This window comes from Lissotriton vulgaris, chromosome 4_1 (assembly GCF_964263255.1).
Source record: "Lissotriton vulgaris chromosome 4_1, aLisVul1.2, whole genome shotgun sequence".
NCBI classification, from domain to species: Eukaryota; Metazoa; Chordata; class Amphibia; order Caudata; family Salamandridae; genus Lissotriton; species Lissotriton vulgaris.
Window position 1 is genome coordinate 1,079,513,562 of NC_141691.1, and position 23,074 is coordinate 1,079,536,635.

The following is a 23,074-nucleotide window of genomic DNA, read 5'->3' on the forward strand; positions in this document are numbered from 1 at the left end:
CTGAGTTTCGGTCAGCAGCAGGAGGTCAGACTCGTGTCTGTGGCAGAAGCGTCCATTTTGTGATGCTGAGGCTCTTTTAAAAATCAACCGCGTTTCAGTAAAGTAACATGTCTTCTCCCTCTAGAAGGGTGGAATGCTATCCCCGTCGACAGGACTGTCGAGGGGATAGTATTCCAAATCGTATGACACCTTACACGACATGTTTTGATAAAGCCAAACCAAAGTTAGCACATAACCGCAATGGATTATAATGCACTTAAGAGTATATGGTATGGCATTATCCCGGAACAGCTTAGGGAGTTGTTCCTGACAGCTGCAGACAGGCTCAGCTCATGCTCGAGCACCATCTCACGTTTAACCATGCACTCTGCCTCCAGGATTGATAAGGCCTGCCATAGGAGTGACTTATAGGTTTATATGTGTCCAGATATAGGTTTAGATATAGGAATACTATATCTAAGCAAGAGGTGATTACACCAACTTGCCCCAGCTGAGTGATCAGCCAGTTGTGTCAATTTAAGAACCAGCCAGGGGTGGCAAAAGATATGCTTCAGCCCCTGGTAGGCCTTGTTGTCACCTATGCCCTGAGCACCTATAGTGCATGGTACAGGGGCTGACAAGGATTCCAGTTCCAATTGGGTTATGTACCTATAGTACATGTATGTGAATTTAGAGAGAGAACAGCAGGCTGTGGGTCTGATTAGCAGGCCCACAGCCACATTAAGTCGAAAACCAGTGAAGCGAAAAGCAAAGATTTGGGGTGACCATAGGATAGCAGACCCTACTCTCCTACAGTAGTTTAAAAACCCAACCCTACATTTGTGTCCAAAGTGGTGTCAGCTTTTGTTTCATACAAGCCAAACTATAGAGTAACCAGCCCTTTCACAGTAGCTGAAAGGTCTCTTCATACATTGAATATTAGAAGGGCTATTATGTTCTAGATGGAGAGAACAAAATTGTTTAGAAAAACAAAACAAATGTTTGTTGCTTTTGGTAAACCGCATCAAGGGACACCAATATCCAAAGCAGTAATTGCTAGATGGATAGTAAGGTGTATTCAAACTTGCCATCAAAAAGCCAAAAGAGTACTTACAGTACCACCACAGGCTTATTAGTCAAGAAAACTAGGAGCCACTATGGCTTTTTTTGTTTTAAGGAAATTTTCCTATAGAAGATATTTGTAAGGCAGCTGTATGGAAAACCCCACACATTAAGCACTGTTGTGTTGATGTAATCGCTAAACAAGCAAGAGTGGGTCAAGCTGTACTAAAAACATTATTTCAAACAAGTGATTAAACCGGTCGCTAGCCACAGCAAGGGGAGCACTGTTTTATAGTCAATTTTAAGCATATGTTTCTACGGCCAACACATGCTGCAAATGGAATATGTTACTTATCCAGTAAGCATCTCTTTGTAGTGTTTAGTAATGTGGATTCATATGCACCCACCCTCCTCCCCAGAAGCGTTTAGTTAAATTACTTTTAAATATTTAATATAGATTTAATACATTTAACATTTTTCATCTTTTATATGCATGTTATTTATATAATCTGTCACTTGATTGCTCCTATCTTTCTAAAGCTCACGCAATGAGCAAAAAACAATCTAACAAAGGAGCCGAGGAACATGTGCAACACTCACTTGAGGAGGGGTCACTATACCTTGTGACTCGAACACTTATTAGAAGAAAAACAACTAGTTATCATCCGCTCCCAACACTAGATGGCGGGATAATGTTAACCATATGAGTCTACGGCACTACACGCTACAAATAGATGCTTATTGTGTAAGTGATATATTCCTTCTAGATCTATGTTTGAGGATAAAACATTCATCTCCAAGTCTTTATATGTCGTTTTCTTTAGCTCCTGATGGATTAAAGGTTTCAAAGTTATGTTATATTCTGTTAATAGAAGCTTGTAGAGCGCACTGTCACCAAAAGTTTCATGGCGCTGATCATGTATGATGATGTTTTGGGAGACCGGGTTAGCAGGATTGTACGAATAGCCATGTTTTCAGGGCCGTTCTAAAGCCCAATAAGTTGTCGCAGGTCCTGATTGTGAGTGGGAGGGAGTTTCAAAATGTGGATGCAAGGTACTAAAACCTGCAGCCTCCCTGCCTTTTCTATTTGATGGTCGGGGTGGTGAGTAAGTGAAGGTGGGCTGAACGGAGATTGCGGGTAGGGACGTGCTTTGTGATCAGACTTCTGAGAAATTTTGGGCCATTACAATGCAGCGCTTTGAAGACTAAGCATCCTGTCTTGAAAGCAGCTTGTTGCGCCATGGGCAGCCAATGGAGTTTTTGCAACAAGGGCCTGGCCGATTGCCATCTCAGCTGTTTGTGAATTAATCTTGCCCCTGATTCTGAACCATTTGCAAACGGTTAAGGAGAGCCTGAGGTAGCCCAATATAAAGGGAATTAGAGAAGTCCAGGCGTGAGAGCACCGGCGCTATCACTACCTGGACAAGGGCTGTGTGATATAGCAGATGAGCAATCTTCCTGATTTTGCGCAGTTGGAAGAGGCGAGTAGAGACCACGGCCCCCACGTGTCCTCTAAGTGAGAGGTCAGCGTCGATGACCACCCCTAAACTGTTTAATTAGAGGGTAGGGGTGGGAGGAGATCCTAATTTGCTCGGCCAAAAATATGGTCCCCAATAAGCTACACTGTTCCCGGGCAGCACCAGTTCCGTCTTGCCCGGATTGAGTTTCAGCTGATTGAGATCCATCCAATGCTGGATATGAAGCATCGTAGATTGGAATTCTGCGGCGGCGGCGGGGGAATCTAGGGGGAAAACAATCTGAAGGTCATTGGCGTAATTAAAGACCGTTATTCTCCTGGCTTTGAGTGAGTGGATCTGTAGCCGGATATAAAGGTTGAACAACAGTGGGGAGAGGGACGAGCCCTGCGGAACCCCACATGAGGTGGACAATTTGGGGGCAGTAAAGGCACCAAGACGTACTGCTTGGGTTCTGCCTGTGAGAAATGACTTTATCCATTTAGAGGCAGGACCATGTATGCCTGCTTGTTCGACACGGTGCAACAAGATGTTGTGATCGACCGTGTCGAACGCAGCCGACAAGTCCAGGAGCACGAGGGCCTGGGGGACCCCCATGTTTAGCCAAATAGGGGAGGAGGGAAATAGGGCGGTAGTTGGAGGAGTTTGAGGGATCTGCCCCATGTTTCTTTAAGAGAGAAACTAACGTTGCATCCTTGAGGGTGCTAGGTACCTTCGACCTTGCCGAGGGATTCATTCAGAAAAGGGAGGATACTGTGGGGTAAGGCTGAGAAAATGTCCCTGAGAACAAAGTTGATGGATTTGGTTTTGCGCAGTCACAGCAATAATTCAGAGTGTTTCTGTGATGAAGTGACGTTAAAGATTTTAGGTTTAGTTCGAGCCTGATAACACAATGTGTGTAACTCTGTGGAGATGGAAGAGATTGCGTACACATGCATACATTTTTTTGTCAAGACTGGCTTCAACCTTATGGTTTAGCACAGGAGATGGATTAAGCAGGTATGGAATAAGTTTCATGTTTAATTCTTTCAATGATGGCTTTGCCACCGAACAGTTTGGCAAATCTTATAACAGAGTGTGTGATTGTGACTGACTTGAGCTTTCTGGTAACTAGATGTTTGGTTCATGATATCTTGCTGTCAAATTTAGCACCAAATAATCGTATTGATTGACTGTTTTGATCAAAGCATTTCCTTAGACCAAACGCACAGGCTTAGGTTTCTTCACAAAGATTGTTTGTTTTTGACAGTTTAACAATTAGTCGATTCTCCAAGTTGAATGTATTAAAATTATTTATTAGGAGTTGTAGACCTTTTGGAGTTTGCAACAATATCACAAAATCGTCAGCGTATGCCAAATGTGACATTCTTGTACCTTCCAGCTTAGGTGGAATGCCAAGATCTGAATCCAGAGACTCAGTTAAATCAGCGCTATACAAGGAAAATAATGAGGGGGCCAGAATACACCTTTGGTTGAGGCCACTGCGAAATTTGGATGTCAAAACATGTATCGGTATAAAATGTTTATTTCGGATGCAAGGATCCATAAAATACAGTCCAACAAATAACCAGATAAAAACAAATACATAGACATCAATATGTTTAACATCTCATAAAACATCAATCTCATAAAACCTCGTTCCACAATAGGAGTAGGAAAAAGAAGGAAAGAAATGAAAAGAAACCAAGAAAAATAAAGAGGGGAGATTTCAAGGGAGAAAGAGCAACATCTTAAAATGTAAATAATGTAGGAAGGTTAACTTTTAGACATCATTGCTTCAGGACTTGACATTGCTCATGAAGGGGATCCAGGCAGCATACAGATATTTTGTCACCCTAACAACAATGACCTCTCTCATGTCCAATCGAAAGTGCGTGAGCATAGTAACAAAAGCCCAAAAGGATACATAACGGTCTCAGCCATTGTTTTCGTGGTCGTAGGCCGGACTGAAAAAGGCAAAGGGATGCAGGGTTTCTTCCGCTGACTTGCATGTGGGACACACATTATGTTATGTAATTTTGATTTGTAGCGCGCACGGATACTCGTGAGTGTCCCGGCGCGATGCCAGAAAAGATGAGGGTGTCTGTTTAAGTGAAAAGATGTGTTTTGAAGTTTTTCTTAAATACTGCTGGGTCCTGAATGTTGCGGCAAGGGGTAGTACGTTCCAAACAGCGGCCTTCCTTGCCAAAAAACTGCCTCCTAGCCTTTGGTATTTGAATCAGGGAACCCGAGCAATGCGAAGGGATATAGAGCGCAACTGTCTAGATGAAACATAGAAAGAGAACCGATTTTATGGGCAGAGGCCATGAAGAGCGCGGTGGGCCAAAATAAATGATTTGTACTTCACCCGTTCCGCCACGGGGAGCCAGTGTAGTGAGTGCAGGTGATGTCACACGCTGCTCTTGGCGGAGATGTCCAAAAGAAGTCTGGCTGTCACATTTTGGACCACCTGGAGCTTTTTCAGCAAGTAGCTCGGAATGCCAATGTAGAGAGCATTGGCATAATCTAGCCGGGACAAAATGAGTACATAGGTGATCGTTTCTCTCGCTGCCTGGGGACGGAGAGGTAAGAACTTCCACAGAGTCTTGAGGAGACCAAAACAATTGCTGGCCAGCTTCTTGATATGGATTGAGAAGGAGAGGCTCTAGTCAAACTACACCCCCAAATTCTTGGCAGACTTCCCTACAGAGGTGGGCAAGGGGAACTCAGGAGGCCAAAGAGATTCCCGGAAGTTAGGAGGGAATTTTCCAAAGAGGGGAATCTCTGACTTCTCCTCATTACACTTTAATTGCGCAGCTGCTAGCCATTTAAAAATGGAAGAGAGACAGTAGTGAACCGAGGAGTCTGAATCATCGTTATCGTCCCAAGTAAAAAGCAGGTGGGTGTCATTGGCGTAGGCCATCACCTTGGCCCCCCCAGTCTCTCGGCCAGATATACTAAAGGTGTCACATAAATGTTAAAGAGAAGGGAACTAAGTGAAGGCCCCTGGGGAACACCCGTCATTGCAGACTGTAGAGGGGAGGTGGACGGAGGAATCCAAATCTGCTGGGCCCGACCTTCTAATAGGGACCTAAGCCAATTCCAGGCAGTACCCGACACACCGATGCTGGTAAGTCGCGAAAGGAGTTTAGGAGTTGGCCTAAAGATGAGGTAGTACATGTAAAGGGGGGTCCCAGTCTGAAAGAAAGGTTTTGTTACACAAACAACCAACAGTTTGTAATTCAAACTATTTTAGAAAGAAAGACTAAAAAAGCATTCTTCACTTTTAGAATTATGTATTGTCATTAGTTCACAATACATTAATGAGTACTTCAAAAGAATTTCATACAGTTGTCGCAAAATTGTGCCCCAATGGGAAAGAAGGAGGAGTGAGAGGGAGTGCTCGAGGGAAGGGTTAGTGGGGAATGAGTAGACGCAGTTGTGGGTGATGAGTACACACAGTATAGGTAGGATCAAAAACAGTTATACAAACAAAAGCCAAATAATTTATAAGGCATACAATGATGGATAGTTATCACAGGAAAACTTTCAACGGACAACAAGTCAGTGCTAGACTGTAAAGGGCAAGTGCCGGTTAGGTCGAGTCAAGGTTCTGTCTTGTATTTGTTATAAGAGCAACCGGTCCGTGTCAGGTACCCGGTGCACGCGTGATGACTAAGACGCCCGAAGGGCTGGTTCGCCGGGACGCCGCACTTAATCGACGGTCGTTTTGTTTACCGTCAGATCCGAAACTCCGCAAGGAACTGCTTGACTCGACCTAACCTTGATCCCACACATAGCGCTGTCTGCAGCTGATGAGTAATACCTTAAACTGTGGGCTTTTTTCACCATGCACAGCTCATGGTGAGATTGACTCCCCTGGCGAGTGACCTGTGATTCACCACAGTCCATCGCTGTTTCGCATCGCGAGCCAACCCGGCCACGATTCCATGGACCGCCCCACACTCTCCCCCCCCACCTTCCCAGTCCTGATGAAGACCCCACTTAAGGACTGAATCGAGCCTACTTACAGGGGTCGAAACGTCGACGGTGTCTCCCACTCAACTTCCGGCACTTGCCCTTTACAGTCTAGCACTGACTTGTTGTCCGTTGAAAGTTTTCCTGTGGTAACTATCCATCATTGTATGCCTTATAAATTATTTGGCTTTTGTTTGTATAACTGTTTTTGATCCTACCTATACTGTGTGTACTCATCACCCACAACTGCGTCTACTCATTCCCCACTAACCCTTCCCTCGAGCACTCCCTCTCACTCCTCCTTCTTTCCCATTGGGGCACAATTTTGCGACAACTGTATGAAATTCTTTTGAAGTACTCATTAATGTATTGTGAACTAATGACAATACATAATTCTAAAAGTGAAGAATGCTTTTTTAGTCTTTCTTTCTAAAATAGTTTGAATTACAAACTGTTGGTTGTTTGTGTAACAAAACCTTTCTTTCAGACGGGGACCCCCCTTTACATGTACTACCTTACCGCCCAGGTCCCCGTGACTGCTTGGGTCAAACCCTCCTTCTTGTAAAGGCCTAAAGATGAGGGCGGTCGACCTTGAACCTGGGGAACTGGATTCGAGTCTCGGCAATGACGCTGAACATCCTGTGATTCTTGGCAAATCACTTAATCTACCTGTACCTAACAAAAATGAATGTGTCCTCAAATAATGCAACTGGTGCTATGTAAAGCGCTCTGATAGCCGATTGGGGTCAAGTTTGAGCTATATAAAACTCTGTTAAAAAAACAAAAAAAGAGAATGCGGGACCCTGTCAAACACCGCCAAGAGGTCAAGCAGAATTAATGCTGTCCTCCTGCTGGCGTCCAGACACTCCCGGATGGACTCCACAACCTTCACCAGGACGGATTCGATGCTGTGGGAAGCCCGGAACCCTGACTGTGCCAGATGCAGAATGCCCTCCCTTTCAACGAATGTGGTGAATTGTTTACTGAAACCTTCTCGCGCACCTTGGCCAGGCCAGGTAAGAGGGAAATGGGCCGGTAGTTCCCTGGATTGATATGGTCTAGTGACGGCTTTTTTAAAAGTGGCAGAATCCCGGCCGGCTTCCAGGCCACTGGGACACTGGCTGTCTGGAGGGATAGATTGATAATGCTATTCACCTCTACGTTAATCGTCTCTGCTGCTGCTAGCAGTCTAGCAGGGCAAGGGTTAGAGGGGGTGCCACATTTTAAACTCTTAAGAATTTCAAGAGAGTCCGGCAAGTCCACCAGCTTGAAAGCATCCAAGAGATGTTCGACGTCAACAGGTGAAGGCAAAACAGTTGCCTCGGTCCCATTGTCACCGGGCGAAAACAAAAACCTGAATAGTGCTGATCTTATCCAAGAAGCAATTCGAGAGAGTGTCGCACCAGGTGACTGAGGAAGATGACGCGCTAGCTTGAGCCAATGGAGACGTGAAGCTCTGAACAATAGCAAAAGTTTCTTTAACGTTGTTTTTAGCAGAGTCAGTACTCTTTGGGTAGAATTACTTTTTGACGAAAATTATGGCTTCATAATAGACTTTTTCTTTGATTCTGAGCTTCAGCTTGGCTGCGGGACAGTAATTACTGCGACGCCAAGCTCACTCAAGAATCTTATTCATGTTTGAGTGCTTTAAGCTCCGTCTGAACCAAGGTTTGGAAAGAGATTCCCTAGACAACCTAGAAGAGCACTGCGGGACGAGTATGTCAACATGCCTTAGAGACCCAGCGTGTAAAACCATCAAGTTGGTCCTCAAGGTTTCCTGAGAGGATAGATCTAGAGGTTTCCAGGGCTTGGTTGAACGCACAAGGGGCAATTTTGCCAAAAGGCAGGTTTGCGAAAAGAACGTGCTAAGGGCTCGGCATTTGTCACTTCCCACAAGAAGTATGTCATGAAATGGTCTGTGAACGTGGGGGCAAGGCGGGCCGGAAAAACAAGCATGGAGGCTGGATAAGGTGCGCAATGTCTGTGTCTATTTGTTTGAATTAGCACAGTCAACTAATCAGGATACAGTGAGGCAAACACAAAACGTGGCTCCAATGGATAGGCTTCTGGGTCTTCGTCCTGGGAAGGGCCGGGGGACTCCTCGTCTCCGTGGGGGTTCTCCTGGGTAGTCCTTGGAGGTCGTAGGGAAACAGAAACAAAAAGGAGCCGTTAGTCCGGCTGGACTATATGCACGGAGTACTGCATACCGAAACCCCGGAGGTGAGGGGGATCCGAAAATGACTGTCAGGAAGGTAGGGTAAGGGACAGCGGTATGGGGTGGAAGAGAAAGAGAGAGAGAGAGTATCGACGTAAGCAGGGTGGCTGTGAGGGTTTCGTGTTATGAGAGGAAGGAGGGAATAACGAACAGTGAAATACACGGGTAGTGAACATCCAAGGGGTGCTATACAGTAATTTATAGTGCACAACTAGAACCGTCAGTGACAAGACGTATTTACAATGCACTAAGTGTGCTTTAATGGCTACTCTTGGGGTTTGGATACTCTAATGGCTACTCTCGGGGTTTGGATACTCACAGGCTCCGCCGCAACTCTCCAGTGAGTTGCGGCCGCTCCCCAGCCACCTCCTGTGGACTCCACCAGTCTTCGCTCCACACGTCGTCTTCTTCTCCAACCACCGTCTCAGGTATCGCTTCGGTCGGATCCTCCTGCCACAAGTTGTCTTCTCCGACGACTATCCTCTCCCGGCGTTCGGCTTTTCCGGCTTCTGGGTCCTGGATTAGCGGGGGACTTCCGGGGTCACCCGGGTGTCCTTCCGGTGTGTCCTCGGCGGGGATTGGTTCCTGGAAGAGAGGACAGAGGGGTGGAATTCTGGTTGCTAGGGACGCTTCCTGGTTCGCGGTTGAGGAGGGAAAACGCTTGGTATGGCGCCGATACACAGAGGCAGGTGAGGGCACCGGGTTACATGGTCAGACCAAGAAACCGGGCATGGGTCTCTGATAAAAATGGGGAAGTTGGTACAAATTGGGTCCAGTATATGGCCAGCCTGATGGGTAAGGAGACTAACCCGCTGGTCCAGTTGGGCCAAATGTAGAATATCCAGGAAATCACACGAGTCCTTAGCCTCAGCCTGATCAAGATGAATATTGAGATCCCCTAAGACAATGTAGTGGTAGAATCTCAGCTCCCTGGGAGCTATGGCGTCCCCACAGGCCTGTATGAAAAGTCCCACCGGACCAGGGGGCCTTTAGATCAAGGAACCTCCCAAAGTAAAGTGGTCCAAGAAGCGAATACTAAAATCGAGGACCTCACCGCCTCCCCAGAAGGTAACATCCCTCCTGCTTGGATCCCATTTGTTCCTATAAAAAATGGCCACGCCCCCTCCCCCCCCTTCTGGGCGGTCGGCTCTAACAATCTTTTATCCCTCAGGCGTGGCAAGGGTAACAACGGGGTCTGACGTAGAAACAAGCCAGGACTCCGTAATGAACAGTAGGTGCAAAGATCCGTCATCAAGGAGATCAAAAACCTCTGTGTGATATTTCCTAAGGGATTAAACATTAATGAGAGCTGCAACAATGGGGGGGCTAACTTAGGGCGGAGGTAACAAGTCCCAAACCCAGCATAAAGCCACAAGTCGGGCACACATTGTTGCTGCCAACAAGAACATCCCAATTACCTTGAGACAGACAGATGTTGGAATCAAGGGACCGTAAAGCATCCCCATGGTAGCATAATCTGACCTTAGAGCTACAGTACTGTTTGCCCCTGTTTATACAGAAGCTGTTTAACGGTAAGACCCCATACCTCCATTTTTAGAAGAGTTGCAGGGGAATAGAACCTAGGAGGATATCAAAAAAAGATTCATATGCGGGGTGAGCTTGATGTTGCACAAATAATCAGTGAGACTACCGGCTTTGACACCTTTCAGAGCCCTCAACCACACAAACTCTTTCAGTTGTTCTTTGACCAGGGAGCGAGAGACTTGTTTTGCCATGACAGGGTTTCCCAGAACAAAAGCAAGCATATCTCATACAATGTGGCTTTTATATAAGTGAACCAAGCAATTCTCTCACAACCTAGGGTATTCTAGTTCATCTATGGACCACAGTCTATGCCAGCATGAGAACGGGCAAGTCATAATAAGTTGATTTATAGGAAGGATCCCCAATTCCAGCTGTTGGGGAAGGTGAGGAGCACTCTGAGGAAGGCTGAGAATGCTTCTCACAAACCTTTTTTCGAATTTAACAAGTTCATTGCTTTTGACGTGTCCTTATAATTCCACACCATACATGACTGTGCTTTTTGCTTAGATGTTACAGATCTCTACTGCTGGTACTAGGGAGTGCATGTGAGAAGTTGGCCTGATATATGATGTCTCCAATTCTGGTGGCACCTTGTATCAGTCCAAACAATCCCTTATGGTGGTGGTTGTAAGTCAACCTTAAAAAGACAAGCTATCCTAGGGGTAGCATGGACTAAGCAGCCTTCAGGCTAAACTCAAGAGGGCATGTGAAGCCAGCTGTTTTACCAAATACAATCCTGTAATATCAAATGAAAAAGGACACCACACAAGTTATATATTATAAAAATATATGTATTTATTCTCAGAATAATCCTCTATACTCTTTATGAGTCTAGAAGTACAAGCGTTTAAACTAAAGCACAGTAAAACATATGAAAGTTGCACAATTATGGATGAGGCCCAGGGGCCACTCAAACCATATACTAAAATAGTGGTATAAGTATCACTAATCGAACAGTGGTAAGGCCCGGGGCCTTGGGAATCGCTGGGGCTATTCGGGACTAGCAATGGTGAAGTCGGGAGAAGCCCGCGGGACTCGGGTGCAGCGCTAAAAGCACACGCATGCACCAATGCAAAGTCAATGGTGCGGAAAAGTTACAAAGTTACTGTTTTAGGAGTCTTCTGACTGGACTAGAATTACCAAACTTTAGACTTAGACACTAGAGGTGTATACCACTACAGGAGCACCGAGATACCTCACCCACAGGAAGCGGGTGCATAGGTGCCAAAGTGTGTCAGGTTTCGTCACGCAGTCTAATGGTGCCTGGAGATGAAGATGCTGCAGGCGTCCTGAAGAGAAGAGTCCGGTTGGATCCAAGGGTGGATCGAAGATGTAGAGTACCTGAAAGCAGAGGGGACAGAGTGTGGGTCACTCAGCAGTGACCAGGGTGGAACCAGGAAGGAACCAGGCAATGTCGGGCGCAATCAGGTGGTTGTCTAAAAGCTTGTCTCCGCTGCCACGTGGACTCTGGGGCACCGAGGATGTCCAGGAGTGGATCAGGAGCTGTCCCATGAAGGCTCTCGCTGTCGGCGGTGTCGGCTTCCGGATTGGAGCTAACAAGCCTTGGCAAAGGCAACCCACGCAGGATTCGAAGATCGCTTCTTACTCGGACCAGCAAGGTCAGAGTGGGTGCTCATTTTCAGGGGAGCGAGGGCCAGTCTGGAGCAACCAGACTAGCAGTGTAAATTCAAAGGTTCGTCGGTACTGGGGCCACTAGCCAACGGGCAAGCGACCGGACCAACGCGTCGAGCAGAAAAATGCAGAAGGGCCCCACGCAGCACTCGGTGAGTGTGGAGGGGGGAGCTTTGGTGCAAAAGCTGCTCGGGCTTCTCAAACCCCAATGCACAGCGTCGAGGGAGCCTCGGGAGCTGCACGATCAGCACTTCGTGGTTTTTCCAAGATGGCTGGCCCCACGCTTCAGGTCGCCTCCACGGGTCTCAGATTCGCAGGGACTGTGGATCGGGTTGTTGGAAGGCGGGAAAGCTGGGTCTTGTCGATCTCTATCGCTTCAGTTCTGGCGGTTACTGCAACAAAGCAAACGGTGAGGCGCTCGATGGTGCCTGTTTGCACAGGGTGGTCACTCCTTGACCACAAGGGAGATTCTTCAGTCTTCCACGTTGAGTGGGATGTCGAAGGGTCCAGAGTTCTGTATCAAAGTTTCAGTCATGATAATCTGATGTGCGTTGGCACTGCTCCCACCTTTATTCCAAATCTGTGGGCTGGATTACCTGCTAGGTCCCTCCTATGGGTGGGGCCCAGGAAGGGGGTGGTTACACCCCTTTCCCTTTGTCCAGTTTCACGCCAGGACTGGGGCTGGAGTGCCCCAGAACCGGTTTGATTAGATTTTGCATGGGACACCTTGTGTGCCCCAGGCAGTGTCTAGTTTCTTTCAGCCCTCCCTGCTCCAATCCACTATCTCCTGTCTGGGGAGGTGTAGCACCTCCCTGCAACAGGAAACCCTTTGTCCAGGCCTCCCCTGCCAAGTTTCGGTCAGCAGCAGGAGGTCAGACTTGTGTCGGGCAGCAGCATCCATTTTGTGATGCTGAGGCTCTGGTTAGGATTAACCGCGTTTCAGTAAAGTAACATGTCTTCTCCCTCTAGAAGGGTGGAATGCTACCCCCCATCGCCAGGACTGGCGAGGGGGTAGTATTCCAAAACGTATGACACCAAACACAACATGTTTTGATAAAGCCAAACCAAAATTAGCACATAACCGCGAGGATTATAATGCACTTAAGAGTATATGGTATGGCAATATCCCGGAACATCTAAGGGAGTTGGTCCCAACAGCTGCAGTCAGGCTCAGCTCATGCTAGAACACCATCTCACATAAAACCAAGCACTCTGCCTCCAGGATTGTTAAGGCCTGCCATAGGAGTGACTTATAGGTATATATGTGTCCAGATATAGGTTTAGATATAGGTATACTATATCTAAGCAAGGGGTGATTACACCACCTTGCCCCAGCTGAGTGATCAGCCAGTTGTGTCAATTTAAGTACCAGTCAGGGGTGGCAAAAGATATGCTGCTGCCCCTGGTAGGCCTTGGATGCACCTATGCCCTGGGCACCTATAGTGCACTGTATAGGGGCTGATAAGGTGTCCAGTACCAAATTGGTTATGCACCTAGGGTGCATGGAGTCCATTTAACAGAGAGACTCAGATAGCCTGGGGCCCCGATTAGCAGGGTCCCAGGCCAACTAAGTCGAAAACCAGCTAAACACAAGGCAAACAATCTGGGGTAACCATAGTCAGGTATCCACCCTCCTACACTGCACATGGGCAAGTTTGTGCAGTTTGGATACAGCACCAGCTTCTTGTTGGAGTTTTAGTGAACATCTCTTGATATGTGAGGACCAGCTCATTTTGTGATTCATATAAAGGGGTCCCAGTTGGGAAATATATTAGCATTAAGGAAATTGGCAAAATTAAACCAATAAAGCTCTAATCTTTTGAGGGATGTTGTTTATTCACATCTTCAAACATACATCAATTATGCATACATTTATACAAATTTCGGAATATTTACATGCCCAAAGAAAGGCAAAGGTGAAGGGGGTACAGGTGGGGGGAGGGGGAGTGAATTTGTGCTTGGTGAGGATGAGGGTAGTGTAAAAAGTTTAAGTAACGTGCGGTCAGATCAATACATTGGCATGTTGACAGCACATGGGCATACAGGTATCACCCTAGCAATTTTTGAACATATGAATTCCTATCCCAAAGTAAAAATCACAGTCAAGAATGTTCTGTTGCACTTGGGTAGGACACGAGGAAAAGAATAAGTCGACGTTTCGACCCCTAGGGTGTAGGTTCAGTTGCACCTTACTGCAGGGTCTTCATCAGGACTGGATAGGTGGTGAACAAAGGGAGGTGGTGGGGTGCCAGGGAAGGGCACCTATGAATAAAGACATCAAGGTGAGCTAGTATAAATACATCTGTTGTGAAAGCGTAGGTGAAATAAGTCCAATAATTACAGAAGATACCACTGTCAATATTGTGGCAACATGGAAAAGGAAAAACAATGGGCCCTTGGGCTCCGGTCATCAAGGAGAGCAACAACCTGTTGAGAATGAGGTTACTTTCAGAAATGGGCTTTTATCAGGGAATCCCATACAAAAAGTATAGCCATCTTACTTCTAACGTGCAATAAACAGAAACATCAGTATTACCCAGCCGGATTAAAAAGCTGACATAAAACATCAGAAAACAGAGGACGTTAAATTTAAATCCTACTCAGTTGAAACGCGAGTCCAAATCTCTTATGAACTAGCTGCAGTGGTAAAACAAAATTAAGCCGAAGCTGATCAAATACGTGGTTACTAAACGCACTAAAGGTAGCAACATCATTAGACAATAGGTTTCCTGTCACGGAGGTGCTAGCATCACCTCCGACAGGCTATAGTGTATTGGGTCAGGGAGGGCTGAATGAAATGAGACACTGCCTGGGGCACACAAGGTGTCCAATGCATAGTCCAGTTCAAACCGGTGCTGGGGCACTCCAGCCCCAGCTCTGGCGCGAAACTGGACAAAGGGAAACGGGTGTAAACACCACCTTCCTAGGTCCCACCCATAGGAGGGAACTAGCAGGTAATCCAGCCCCTAGATCTGGTATATAGGTAGGAGCTGAGTCCCAAGACTTGAGATAATCCTGACTGAAACTCTGATACGAAACTCTGGACCCTTCGACATCCTACTCGACGTAGAAGACTGAAGAATCTCCCTTGTGGTCAAGGAGTGACCACCCTGTGGTCAAAAGGGGGTGGTGATGGACGGAGCATCTGAATCAATCAAACACTCACACCCAGTCAAAAGATCTGGGTTTAATCCATCACCGTTCTTTAGCCCACTCTGCCACCCCAGTTCAGACATGGCTATATGCAAATCAGTCTGACCCTGTGCCTCATGGGAACAGTCCAGCCCGAACTGCCAAGCCATGTCTTCCCTGGACCGGAAACAAGCTTCCGAGGACCGGTTTCTGGCATTCCAGCCGTCTTCAGCCCGGCTTGCTTGAATCCAGTGGCAAAGTGAGCAAGGGACTCACGTCTGAGCATACCCTGCCACACTTATGGCGGCCAAAAGCGGTACAAAAGGGGGTGGTGATGGACGGAGCATCTGAATCAATCAAACACTCCGTCCATCACCACCCCTTTTGTACTGCATCAAAAATTCGACATCTGTAAAACTTGATAAATTCTGGTCATCAACATCGAACAAGATGAACTTGGAGATGTCAAGTCGCCAAAACATTGCTGATGCTTCAGTGAACACTACATTTCCAATTATTGCAGGTGGAATGATTGTCAATGAGAAGTTAGTGCCTGCAAAGATGTAGTCAAACGGTACGGCCATATTGTTAAAGAACTTAACAACAAATTAGAGGAAGCTGACCATCATGTTGTGCCACATGTTCCAATCGAATCATTGTTCTGTCAAATGATACTTATGTTATTATTGTGCTACTTAGATTTGTTGCAATGTTCATAAACCAAAGATTGAAATGGATATGTTATGAAACAGGCAAGAAAATGCACTTAATCCCACTTCATAGTCTGTACAAGAAACTTGACCCAGAGATGCCCATTGTTCTTATCAAGGCACATATTCTTAAGGGTGATGACACTATGAGCAAAATTAGAACAAAGCTTGGAGCTTTCAACCGCTGAACCTGTGAAGTTTCTAAAAGGATTTCCTGAGACAGAAGAAGAATGTGGCTTTAAAGATATAGAAAAATACCTTGTGCTGGCAGGCAAACGAGTTGTGACTGTCACACCTTTGACAATCTTTGTTACAATAGTTCAAGAGATAAGTCCCGCTAAGTGACCTTCCACCAAGGTCATATTCTGTGTGTGGACACACTAAAAGAGCATCATACTTGATCAGAAGATGTGTAAATGTTTTTGATCATGCATATGTAGAGAAAGATCTATGTGAATTTGGTTGGGAAGATATTTATGGGGTGGTAAAACCTATGAGATTTCCAAAGCCTCTACCCACAGAACTTACATGTACTTACAAAACCTGTGCTACAAAAAGTGGGCCCTGTCGATATGCTCTTCTCAAATGTTCAACATTTTGCAAATATACCACGAGCGATTGCCCAGAGAATAAAGTGAACTATAAAAATGAGTCTGGAACATGAGTGATAAACATTATTTTTTTCATATTCAGATCATAAACATTGTTTGGTGTATACATTAAAGGATTAAAAACCATTATTATTTGTTTCATTTATATATATATGTCTCTACATCCTCTATTGTAGTGCCCAAAATTGGAAAATGGCGGAAGGGTTGCTCTGAGGACTTATTTTCCGTCTCTATAAGACTACTTGACCCCAAAACCTATGTTTTGACACCAAAATGAAGTATATAGGTCTCATGGTTCCTGAAATATTATATTGTCACTGCAACACATTTGCTATTTTTAAAAAAGTTGTCCAGAAAAAGGTGTCCCAGATCAGCTAAACTACTTCTCTAATGATCCAAAAACACAAATCAAAAATGAAATCTCTGGACAACCATTTTTTTTACGGAGGTATCAGGGGGCCAGGTATAGTTATGCTCCCTCCGGGGGCGGTACCCTTGACCTAGAACTTGGGCTGAGAGTTATATTCGAGAGGCAGTCTTTTCTCCTGAGTCATGGATTGATTGCTGCTTTGTCTTTGCTAGTGCAGAGTTAGGCATTGCGGTGAACATGCCTCACCCTGTTGTGATTCTATCTAGGACCCTAATTCTATATTCCCGATTTATGCCCTTATGTGGTTATAACAAATGATATCCTTATAAAGGCATAAGAATCATATCCATATTTAGTAATAGCCCATGCGGTCCAAATACGGCAAGGCTACTCCCATAGACTCCTAGAAAGTACAACGCGTTCTTTAAACAAACTAAGCCTCCAGCAGCCCGGGAAATCCCCCTGCTTTTGTTTTGATTTGAACAAGAACTCCTGGAGTGCAGAAGGAACTGTTAGTTCTTAGTGACGTCTTATGTCCAACCTTACGTTAAACTCAGCACCTTTCAGGTATAAATATACCTACGTTGCCTTAAGCAAACACACAGTGGTTTGGAGCAGAGCGGCTATCTACTTGCCCGACGCCCAGCTGATGCGAGAGCCGAAGGAAGCCGACCCTCCCCTTTGACTCACTGAGAGAGACGCTGTCTTTTCTCCTGCCGAGAAATCCAGCTCCGGTGTTTCCAGTCACCCTTGCGGGTTGCTGGGAGATCGAGTCCTGAGAGAGAGATACAAGACCTCCTTCATTCTAGAACCAAGGTACAGAGCTGACTAAACCCTTGAGAGAATTCTTGATGCAGATTCTTGGCAAAAACTAACTTAACTTAAACTGCAACTTACTTACTCCTTTCCACGTATTAGGCTTAGGTCAGGTACACCAGGGTAGGCGTATTTAGAAGCACCAGTTGAGTACGTTAATCAATGTTTTCATGTATATGTATATATTTTATCCATTTTAAAGTATCATATGGCTAAGAAATCATATCAATGCTTTTACAGTATTATTTCATAATACTACTTTTATTGTACGCACTTTACTTCATGATAAGTATTGCAATTGTGGCAACTCATTTCTCTTGCATGAGAAAGAAGACTGCTCAATAAATAACACCTTTTATTGAAAACGCCTGTCTCTCTATTTCTCTGCACTCTGGTGAGATTAAGCATGCACAATTGACTGAGTGAAATAGCTGTCTATTGTTTTCACATGACTCTAGAGATACACTCTTTATTTTGAGGGAGCAAAGTTGTCATGTTTATGCGGTTGTCAGAAACTAATCCCTTCTTGTCTAAATCAAGAGAGTTAACTCTTTCCTGAACATTCGAGAAAGTTTCTAGTGACCTCTGAGCTAGCTGGCAAAACTAATTAAGTCTAATATAGTCAGTAGAGACCTAGATGACCTCTGTCCTACGTCTACACTGCTGTTTATATTATTCCAATGCGCAGAGCCTATTGAGAATATAGGAACTACACTACAACCCCTTTCCACAGCGGTGATACCTTGGACTGTGTGCTTTGCCTTTTGACCCTCAGTTGTGTCTGTTGTAAGATTTTTAGCTGAGTCCTTGAATTTGTTAGAGGTTGTTTAGCTCTGGTTGTGGGGTTGCTGGCAGCCTTGTTTTGCGTAGCGAGCTTTCATCCTCCACAAATGTTGCCCGGCTTTTTCAGGAAAGATAAAAAAGCAGTAGCCACTGGATGCCTTGTGTTACCGCCAAAAGAAAGCAGGCAGTATATTGCAACTTTGTTTTGATGACCACGCACACCTCAACAGAAAGATGGAAACTCGTGTAGACCATTTAGGGTTTTATTGAATGGAACTACCCTGGGGTTGACTTGATTAGGTAAAAATTAAAAGTAGATGAAGATATATGCAGTTGTCGCATGGTTTTGTATTTAACACCTCACTCGTCGCCACTGGGTATTCTTTGTCTCACCTTGTGATCTTGTAGAACAAAACTGGACCCCATGACCTGGTGACTTTTCTGGTTGACAGCTGACCTTAATGCTGGCAGAGACGAGCACTCGTTGGAAGTAGTGTCGTGGCGGGGAGGACTGGACAGTGAACAAGCCTCACAAGCTCCTGGGGAGGCCGCGTTCACACACCGCGATCCTTAACCCTGCGATCCTACGCTAATTGCAAAGATACCTTGCCTCAACTTGTGACTGGATCTTCGCTCTCCAAAACCTCCAATTTGTGAGATAAGGCAGTAGGGACAAAGGGCAGAAACAGATGGCACGAATAAAAGTGATATTGTGGATTACTGTAACTGCCTCGAGGCTTCAGACTGGCTTGCAGCTCCTTTCTACCCCCTCCCCAGTCCGGAAATGGTGATGTTAATTGCCAAGAGAGGGTTGCAGCCTTTCCGTCGTCCTGCAACGTCCAGCACTAGATACTCGGTACTGGCCCGCGAGGAGAGAAAGCCGGCAGCCTCTTTGGAGCTGCATAAGTCGGCAACTAGCGTTTCGCAGTGGAGTGGTGCCTGTTAAGCACTGACAGCAACTGTAGCAGTGATACAGGGGTCACAGCTATGAAAAAGGAGCCAGTATTTTGATTTGATTTTGGTGAAGAGCAGAGAGGCATAAAATAATGAGCAAGAGCTATGCAGCCCATGCCCCTGCTCTGCCCTGTTCTGCTTGGCTCTGTCTTGGTCACATGTGCTTCTATGCTAAACCGCATTGCTACCAAATGCCAACAACTAGAATCTGTTCTAAGATGAAGTACATTGAAACCAAAGACTGCAAGAGAACAATTTTCTTTAAATATATATATATATACATCACCATATAATGAGCACATAACTGGGTGGAGGTAGATGTAGTGACCAAGGCGGCTGTGACCGTCGAAACGCGTCTAGCTCTGATTGGAATAAACGATAATCCTTGAATATCATCCCATGGAGTCGGTGCCTACTTTGTATGCTGTAAAGAAGGATTGAATGAATGTATATATATATATATATATATATTACCTACTGGCGGTCGCCAGTAGGTAGTTATAGTTAGGATAATTTTCAATGTTAAATCTCAACATTCTATTTTGAATAACTTTGGCGCCGGTTGACGAATCTGCCTGAAATTTTCAGGAAAATGGTCTCATGGCGGTCCGGTCCTTCCCTGAAAGTTTGGGGGGGATTCGTCAAGCGGGGGCCGAGATAAAAGGGGGGTCCCAAAACGCGTTTTCCCCATGTTAATTTCCATAGGGCGGTCGATTTCACTTTTAGCTCGAACGGCTGAATGGATTTCCACCAAACTTGGCAAAATTGTAGGGACTGGTAGCCCGATGTGCCTTTGCTATGTCTCAAGATATGTGCTTCAGTGGATTTTGAGAAATTAACGTTCAAAAAAATATATATATCTATAGGCGCTCTCCGGTGCGCGCACCGGTGAGCGCTCCCGGCGCGACACGCGACTTGCGCGCAGAAAGCTGATTGGCTCTCAGTTGTCTGTAAACATTCTAAACAGTCCGGAGCGGCCGCCATCTTGTCTATCGGTAAAATCTAGTCATAAGAGGTGGCAAAAACAAAGGGTGGAATTGACCATAAGGGGGCAGGGTAGACCCCCCCTGACCCCCTAGGTTTGATATGGGGGCCATTAAAGGGCCCCGCGGGGCCTCAAATTTTTTTTTTTTTTTTTCGATTTTCGCGGGGGAAGCGCCTGGTGCGCGCACCGGGGAGCGTATCGAGGAGGGTACTATGGAAAAATAATCACTTCAAAAATTGTATGTTTATGAATTGTTTTTTTTTTTATTTTTTTATTTTATGTAAGTACCTACATGTAGGTACTAATGAAGAGACTTAAATTTAATGTTCACCATCTTCTTTGTAGACATCTTGCATGTTGTTATTGTATTTTTTGTGGTATATGGAATTCATAATATAGTCTGTCTGGAAAGGAGAAACAGATCTTTTAAGCACTCCCTGAGAATTTCTAGGGGATCATGAGTAGTCTATCCTGTTCACTTATGAAAATGAGGTGTAAAATATTCATATGAGATAATATAGTGGGAGAAAGGTAGTAACTATGAGTAAACTTACTATGTAACAGAAAAATAGTTGAACAGTATACTATAAGTCTCACTTTATATTTTAAACATTTTTGGTAATACTTCATGAATTACATATAAAAAAGAATATTGTCTGAAACAATTGAAATTATTAAAGATAAATTTATTCCTCTGATTCTTTTTCATAATTTAATAAAATTTCTAACATAATATTGTCCGGAATTTCCTCATAATTATATGTACATGATTCAATTTCTTCCAAACATTCTATAAACTGTTCATCCAAAGAGTCATCCATGAAATCAACTTCTTTTTTTTCATCTTCTGGTTTTTCCACCTTTACTTTGATAGAAGTATCATTTGCCTTATTTTCTCCTTCCATTTTCTTTCTGAAAATTGCATATAAATTAACTATATTAGTAGAGCTAGTATACCAGAGAAGCCTAACTCAATCCATAACTATTACAGAGAAGTCTATCTCTATCTCTAACTATTAAAGAGGGATAGCATATCACTAACAGAATATTTTTTAAGAAATAAACTTAACGTGTACAATATACTTCCATAATTAGAAGTTACCTTAGAGAAATTAGTTGAAGTTGTCAGTGAAATTTGTTTTCAAGTGTACTTCAGGAAGCAGTAGTCAAAATGGCTGTGTTTCCCTCTCTTCTTTTATATATATTGTTGTACTTAACCAATCAAACGTCAGGAAATAATCGTAGAAAATGAGAGATACTTTTTAATTGGTTGTAAATTCTAACATTACAAGTGTGTTTTTGTCATGTAATTTACCTCAGGATATTTAGACAGGCCTGTAGCCTAAATGTCTCAATGGAATTTCACCAAATTTGGGCAAATGGTAGGGACTGCTATGTAGTAGGGCGTATTCTATATTTGATGAAAGTGTCTCCATTGGGTTTTCCGTAAATTACTTTCCCACCTTTTTTTAACGAGCGCTTAGGGGTGCGCGCTCCTTTACGCGCACTGGCAGCGTTACGGGAGTCCTCCATTTTGTGTTTCGGAACAATCGAGACACAAGATGGAGGGTAAACAATGTTCGGAATGGATAGAAGGGGGAACTGTAGAGACTTCTTGACCCTCTAGGTTTTCTGAGGGGGGCTTAGGAGGCTCATAAACGTTAAAAAAAAAAAAAAAATTCTTTAATTTTTCGCGGGGGTAGCGCCTGGTGCGCGCACCTTTAAGCGTACCCGAAAGCGTACTTTGGTGAAAAATAGTGAAAAAAGTTAGAAAAAAATAAACGCTTTGAATGATCAGAGTTAGGGTAGCTCTGAAAAGAGCTTTTGGGTTCTGTGGTTGATTTAGGTACCTACAAGTAGGTTCCAATACACATTCTTAAATTCAGGAGGAATATTCTATTCCCCTCATCTGAGAAGTGCACTCCATCTCCTCTGTAGATGTCTTGCATGTTGTAACGCAAGTTATTATTGTATAATGAACCCATTCCATAGTCTCTCATGTAAGCAGAAACAGATTTATTTACATGTTTCCGTGCTTTCTCAAATTGTGGACCAAATTGGTTGGACCAGTTCCATTTCTGTCTTTGGCATATATTGGAATATACCAAGGCAGTGTGGGGAAAAAGTATCATCAATTGATGAAAGGTGTCCTTTAATAGCATTTCCAGACCTACCCCAGTTAATGTGCCTAGATCGTTTCCACCACAGTGCACAATTATAAGGTCAGGTTCTGGCAGATGCAAAAAGGTTTTCACCAATGGTATCAATTGGTGACATTTTAATCCTCTGTGGCCAATCCACTTGATTTCCACATTTGATAAATCAAGGTTATGAAAATTTCTGCTAGCTGCATACCTTTGAGCCCAGTGGATGTAGCTATGTCCAATAACCCAAACAGAGTACATGATGTGAGAAGGTTCTGGTCCAGTCAGATGAAGTGTGGGAATGAAATGGCAGTTGGAACAGTAGGAGTTCACAAAAAAATAATTGTGGAGTTTCTGTGCTCTTGAATCACTAGCAATGATTGGTGGATTCAGATAGTTGAAAACTGAAAGTTAGGGTGTATGGTTATGTTGTGTGAAAGAAGCAATTTGAATGGTTTAAAAAAAGTCACCAAAAGCAAAAATACCCTGTATAGGCTGCTGTATTGACAGGTCAAACATCCTTGCTGAGTTAATTTGCAACATTGTAAGATAAACTTTTGAACCTTAGAGTTCAGTTAGGAGGGAGTTGCTATGGTAACAGATAGAAAGGTTTGAGAGGGGGATGGGTGTTGGTTTGAAAATAGTGAGGGAAGAGTTTTCATTGGTTGAATTAAGGCATATGTGTACAAAGATAGAGATTTTCT

The 23,074-nt window shown here is 44.5% G+C and overlaps 1 protein-coding gene across 1 annotated transcript in view; it reads left to right on the top strand.

Annotated features, from left to right (window-relative positions):
• TRIO (trio Rho guanine nucleotide exchange factor) overlaps positions 1-23,074 on the top strand; it is a 5,246,815-nt gene that overhangs the window by 1,980,053 nt on the left and 3,243,688 nt on the right. The gene's annotated exons all lie outside the window — the stretch shown is intronic.